We start from the raw sequence: 6,979 nt of genomic DNA, 5'->3' as shown, positions 1-6,979 counted from the left end.
GAACTCAGGGCCTGGCCTCTGTTCCTGAGCTTTTTCCACTCAAGGCTACCACTCTACCACTTTGAGCCACAGCTCCATTTCCAGTTTTCTGGTGGTTAATTGGAGATAAGAGTTTCACAGAGGCCAGGTACTGGTGGTGTAATCCTAGCTACTAAGATATGACAATAGCGATTCAAATCCAGCTGGGGCAGGAAAGTGCATGAAACTCTTATCTCCAATAAACCACTCAGAAAACTGGATGTGGCACAGTGGCTCAAGTGGTAGAGCACTAGCCTAAGTAACTAGGATTACAAGCATGAGCCATTTTCCTGGCTATCTCTGAGCTTTTTTTTTTTGTCGGTCGTGGGGCTTGAACTCTGGGCCTGGGCACTGTCCCTCAGCTCTTCAGCTCAAGGCGAGCGCTCTACCACTTGAGCTACAGCACCACTTCCGGTTTTCTGGTGGTTTATTGGAGATAGGAGTCTCACGGTCTCTCCTGCCCGGGCTGGCTTTGAACTGCCATCCTCAGATCTCAGCCTCCTGAGTAGCTAGGATGCCCGGCCATCTCTGAGCTTTTTTGCTCAAAGCTAGTGCTCTATCACTTGAGTCACAGCTCTACATGCACCCTTCCTTCCTTCCTTCCTTCCTTCCTTTCTTTCTTTCCTTCCTTCTATTTCTTTCTTTCTTTCTTTTTTTGGGGGGTCCGGTCGTGGGGCCTGAACTCTGGGCATAGGTGCTGTCCCTCAGCTCTTCAGCTCAAGTCTGGCAGTCTACCACTTTAGCCACAGCACCACTTCTGGCTTTTTCTATTTATGAGGTACTAAGGAATCGAACCCAAGGCTTCATGATGCTAGGTAAGCACTCTACCACTGAGCCACATCACCAGCCTTGTAATCAGTTTTATTTTTTGTTTGCTTTTGTGCCAGCACTGGGCTTGAATGCAGAGCCTCACATTCTTACTTAGCTTTTTCACTCAAGCCTGGTGTTGTAGCACTTAAACCATATCCCCACTTCTGACTTTTTTCTGGTTAATTGGAACCAAGAGTCTCTTGGATGTATCTGCTTGGGCTGGCTTTGACCCTTGATCCTCAGATCTCAGTCTCCTGAGTAGCTATGATTTCAGCTGTGAGCCATTGGTACCCAGCATACTCTAATTTCATGCAATCAATGTTTTTAGCTTTCACATACAAGAGAGCATTTGGTATTTGTGCAAGTGTTAATTTGACCACTGCATACATGCTAGACATGAAGCAATTCCAGCCCTCATTGATTCTGAAGGCTCAGCTAAAGTTTATGCAAAATGGAAAAGTGAATACCCACTAATGTGTAGTCTCCCAAGCAACAATCTAGGTGTGGAGTCAGTGCCTTAGAAGAGTTGGAAAATCATTTTTAGGACCTATCAAAATAATGAATGTGATAGAGTATATGCATAATATTCTGTTTGGATCCCACTCTCTGACAAGAGCCATCTCACCTCCCACAGCTACTTCTTGACAAAGCCAAGTGTAAGTACCAGGATGCACATTGCCTCCAAATGCCCTTTTCACTTACATGCCCCTTTACTCTCGCATATCCTTCCCAAGCCACGCCCACTGAAAGACAGGAGGAAGCAAGTCACACGCTCCACTACACCCAAGTTTTAATTTAGACCTAGAAAATCAACTCAGAGAGAGGCAAAGGCTGCAGTCTGATCTCCATGACTCACTCTGACCACAGAGTTCAGTGTGCTCGCCCATCTCATCACTGGCTTGTTCTAATTTAGGAGCATGACCTCACAATAGAAGAACGCAGCTGTCTGTCACACGAAGATGTAATGAAGTAGCAGCAGCAGTGAAATGTGTAAGCAGTGAATGGAGTTCAGAATAGTCTGTGGTTATGGACACCAGCTTTAGTGGTAAAACTATATCCCAACATACTGACTTATTAACTCACAAGCTTACCAGCACCAGTGAATTTGTACTACAGTAATAATTTGATTGACTTGTTAATAGTTATGGTAAGTTACCTATATAGACCATATAACAACAGAATCTTGCTGAGCACCCATGGTTCATGTCTGTAATCCTAGCTACTCAAGAGGCTAAAATTTGAGGATTATGGTTCTAAGCCAGCCCAGGCAGGAAACTTTGTGAGATTTTATCTTCAATCAACTACTCAAAAAGCCAGAAATGGAGCTGTGGCTTAAGTGGTTGAGGGTTTGTCTTGAACAAAAAAAGCTCAGGAACAGTGATCAGGCTCTCACTTCAAGCCCTAGGACTGGCACAAGAAAAACCTCTCAAAAACAAAAAAACAGCCAGGCACCTGTGGCTCATGCCTGTAATCCTAGCTACTTAGGAGGCTGAGATCTGAGGATCCAGGTTCAAAGCCAGCCCAGGCAGGAACACCTGTGAGACTCATCTCCAATAAACCACTGGCGCTGTGGCTCAAGTGGTAGAGTGCTCGCCTTGAGCTGAAGAGCTAAGGGACAGCACCCAGGCCCAGAGTTCAAGCCCCATGACTGACAAAAAGAACAAAAAAAAAAAAAACAGAATCTTGGGTTGAAGGTGGTAGAGTGCCAGACAATGACTGAAAGCATCAGGTACCAAGCTCAAGTCCCGCTCTCAGGGGAGGAAAAAAATAGAATCTAAAAGAAGAAACTGGCTGGGCACCGGTAGCTCACAACTGTAATCCTAGTTACTCAGGAAGCTGAGATTTGAGCATCTCTAGCCTGGGCAGGAAAGTCCTTGAAACTTTTTTTTTTTTGGTCCAGTTATGGGGCCTGAACTCTGGGCCTGGGCGCTGTCCCTCAGCTCTTCAGCTCAAGGCTAGCGCTCTACCACTTGAGCCACAGCGCCACTCTTTTTTCTTATATGGTGCTGAGGAATCGAACTCAGGGCCTCAGGCATGCAAGGCAAGCACTCTACCACTGAACCACCTTCCCAGCCCAGTCCTTGAAACTTTTATCTCCAATTAGCCACCAGAAAACTGGAAGTGGCACTGAGACTTAAGTGGTAGAGCACTTGCCTTGAGCTGAAGAGCCCAGGGCCGGCCCCCAAGCCCAGAGTTCAAGCTCCATAACCATCACCACCACCACCAGAAGAAGAAGAAGAGGTAGAAGAGGAAGGAGAGGGAAAAGGAGAAGAAGGAGAAGGAGGAGGAGAAGAGGAGGAGGAGGAGAAACAGCTTTGGAGTCATTTATTGTAGGTGTGTGTGTGTGTGTGTGTCTGTGTGTGTGTGTGTGTCTGTGTGTGTGTGTGTTAGCGAAATGAGCTCCCTTCCCATAGCTTAGTCCATTCCTTTCCTTCTCCACAGCTTAGCATGCTCCCTTCCTAGGCAACACTAGGCCTGTGTAGTAAAGGCAGTAAATAATCAACTTTCAACCCCCTTTACCTTAGGATGGCACTTCTCTGGGGCGGTTACCACCATATAAGGCAACAAGAGCCCCTCAGAGTGACCTTCAGGTCTGGGCAGTTGCAGGACCCTTATCTACTATTTGGACAGCAGCCATAAATCCTAGTCTGCCACACCAGGGTCTCTGCCTCCTATCCCCTTCTAGCCCCCCTAAACCTCTTAGGTTATTTAGGTCACCCCAGACAATAGCCGGGGCTTCTTCTCACTTCTCCCTTGTGAGAAGGTTTATGCACATGTACAATAAACCTTTCTTTATTCTCTGTACCTGGATGTCTGCATGGTTCTCTGGCAATGTCTAATTAATCTTATTTAAGCTTACAATGTGTGTGTGTGTGTGTGTGTGTGTGTGTGTGTGTGTGTGTGTGCTGCTCCTGGGGCTTGAGCTCAGGGCTTGGACTCTCCCTGAATGTTTAAGGCTGGTGCTCTACCACTTGAGCCACATCTCTACTTCTGGCTTGGAGATAAGAATTTCATGGTTCTTCCTGCTTAGGCTGGTTTCAAACTGTGGTCCTCAGATCTCAGCCTCTTGAGTAGCTAGGATTACAGGAATGAGCCACCATGGTCTAAAAGCTATAGTTTGTAATCAGCTAAAACTCATAGACAAAAAAATATAATGCATGAAAAATATATATTAACAGTTACAAATAAGTATAGGAGAGAGATTAAGAAACTAATTCAAGAATGAAAAAGCTCCGAGTGCTGGTGGCTCATGCCTAAAATTCTATCTACTTAGGAGGCTGAAATCTGAGGACTGAAGTTCAAAGTCAGCCTGGGCAGGAAAATCTGTAAGACACAGATTAATCTCCAATTAACCAAAAAAGCCAGAAATAGAGTTGTGGCTTAAGTAATATAGCACTAGCCCGTGCAAAAAAGCTGACGGACAGCATCAAGCCCTGAGTCCAAGCCCCAGATCAGTCCCAGGACACACACACACACACACTAAAAAAGAACAGGGCTCTCGCCTGTAATCCTCTCTACTCAGGAAGTTGAGATATGAGGATTGTAGTTCAAAGTCAGCCCAGGCAGGAAAGTACCCATAGACTCTGATCTCCAGTTAACCACTCAAAAACTGGAAGTGGCACTGTGGCTCAAAGTAGTAGAGAACCAGCCTTGAGCAAAAAGGACTTAGGGATAGTGCCCAGCCCCTGAATTCAAGCCCCATGACTGCCAAAAAAAATAATAAAGGCTATATTTATTCTACTTATTCTATATTTGATTACATTTATTGAGTACCTCTCTTGGGGCTGGAAATGCAAAGTTCAAGCCCTTGCCTTGAAGACAGGTAGCCCTGTAAGAACACAGCAAAGTGGCCCACAGTTATGGAATAATCCTAGGCATGCTGAAATGGCCTATGAATGAGGGGGCAGAAAAGAAAAAAGTCATAGTACAGAAAAATTGTGTGTGTGTGTGTGTGTGTGTGTGTGTATTTGTGTATTGGGGTTTCAACTCAGGGCCTGTGTATGTGTGTGTGTGTGTGTGTGTGTGTGTGTATTTGTGTATTGGGGCTTCAACTCAGGGCCTGGGCACTATCACTTAGCTTTTTCACTCAAAGCTGTCATTCTACCACTTGAGCCACTGCTCTACTTCTGGCTCTATTTGATGATTAATTACAGTCTTATGGACCTCTAACTGTGATCCTTAACTCTCAGCCTCCTGAGTATCTAGGATTACAGGCATGAGCCACTAGCATCCAGCACAAACAATTATACAAATCCAATGCGCATGTGCAAAGCATAAGAAAATCATAAATAGTGCTATGTTGTGGTATATGCTATAATCCTAACACTTGACAGATTGAGATAAGAGTATGGTGAGTTTGAAGCTAGAATGGGCTAGCTAAATCAAGGCTGGTCCAGGCTACAGAGTGAGACTCTGTTTCAAAAACAAACAGCCAGGTATATGTGGCTGTCTGTCTGTAATCCTTACTACTCAAGAGGCTGGGATCTGGAATACTGAGGTTTGAGGCCAGTCAGGGCAGAAAAGTCTGCGAGCCAGGCTAGAGGTATGGCTCAGGTAGAACCAGTGACCAAGAAAGGTGAGAGCATGAGACCTTAAGTTTAAATCTTATTATCAGTAAGAGACAAAAAGTGAAAAAACAATTCCAGATAGTATGCTGGAGTCTCTAGGCTTGGTAGAAAATAAATGAAGAATGGAAGGTGTAGGTCTTATGAGCCTCTTAGGCAATCCCATAGTCAGAACTCTATTCTGCAGGTGATGAAGAAGACAAGATTTTTTTCAAGTGTTTTTTTTTAAGTTTTGTTTACATTTACTTATTTTTTACAGTATGGAGATATGAACTGAGAGTCTTCCACTTGCTAGGCAGGCGCTCTACCACTTGAACAACTCCTGAAGCCCTCTTTATTTCTGAGACAAGGTTTCACTGTGTAACCCAGGTTGGCCTGAAATTCAACGTAGAACAGGCTTGCCTCTAACTCATAATCCTCTTGCTTCAGCTTCCTGAGTGCTGGGATTATAGATATGCCAGCATATTCAGCTTTGAATGTGTTTTTAAAAGAATAGCTAAGGGGTTGCGAATGTGGCTTAGTGGTAGAGTGCTTGCCTAGCATTCACGAAGCCCTGAGTTCGACTCCCCAGTACCATATAAACAGAAAAAGCCAGAAGTGTGCTGTGGCTCAAACGGTAGAGTGCTAGCCTTGAGCAAAAATAAGTTCAGGGACAAGCTGGGTGCTGGTGGCTCACGCCTGTAATCCTAGCTACTCGAGAGGCTGAGATTTAAGGACTGTGGTTCAAAGCCAGCCCAGGCAGGAAAGTCCATGAGACTCTTATCTCCAATTAGCCACCAGCAAAAAGGAAAGTGGTGCTGTGGCTCAAGTGGTAGAGCACTTGTCTTGAGCTGAAGGACTCAGGGACAGCGCCCAGTTCTTTTTTTTTTTTTTTTTTCCATTTGTAGTAGTATATTGGAAATAGAGTCTCATGGACTTCTCTGACTGGCTGGCTTTGAACCATGGTCCGTAGGTGTCAGATTCATGAGTAGTTAAAATTACAGGTGTCAGCCACTGGCACCAAGCTATATGGTTTGAGTTTTTTTGTTTTTTGTTTTGTTTTGTTTTCCTTGTCCTGGGGCTTGAACTCAGGGCCTGGAACAGTTCCTTGAGTCTCTTTTTGCTTAAAGCTAGCGCTCTATCACTTGAGCCACAGAGCCTCTTTTGGCTTTGTTGAGTGGTTTCTTAGAGATAAGAGTCTCAAGGGGACTTTTCCACCTGGGCTGGCTTCAAACAATGATCCTTAGTTTTCAGCCTCCTGAATAGCTAAGATTACAGACATGAGCCATCAAGTGCCCAGCATTTAGTTTTTAAATATGGTGAGATAGTGGTTTACTTGTTTCAGAACTATTTGTTAAAAAGAATATTCTTTCAATTTTTAAAAACATTATTTTGGATTTAAAATTTTTTACGTTATTATAAATTATATATTATTACTTTGTTATTATATATGTACAAAAGGATTACAAATACATGTCAGGTAATGAGTACGTTTCTTTCTGGAAATGCCACCTATTCCCTTGCTCTCTCCCAGATTTTCCCTCCCATCCTCACCCACAAGGTGTATAGTTCACTTTCTTTCTTTCTTTTTTTTTTTTTGTCGGTCG

This window comes from Dipodomys ordii, unplaced genomic scaffold (genome assembly GCF_000151885.1).
Source record: "Dipodomys ordii isolate 6190 unplaced genomic scaffold, Dord_2.0 Scaffold16, whole genome shotgun sequence".
Classification (NCBI taxonomy): Eukaryota; Metazoa; Chordata; class Mammalia; order Rodentia; family Heteromyidae; genus Dipodomys; species Dipodomys ordii.
This window is presented reverse-complemented; position numbering follows the sequence as displayed.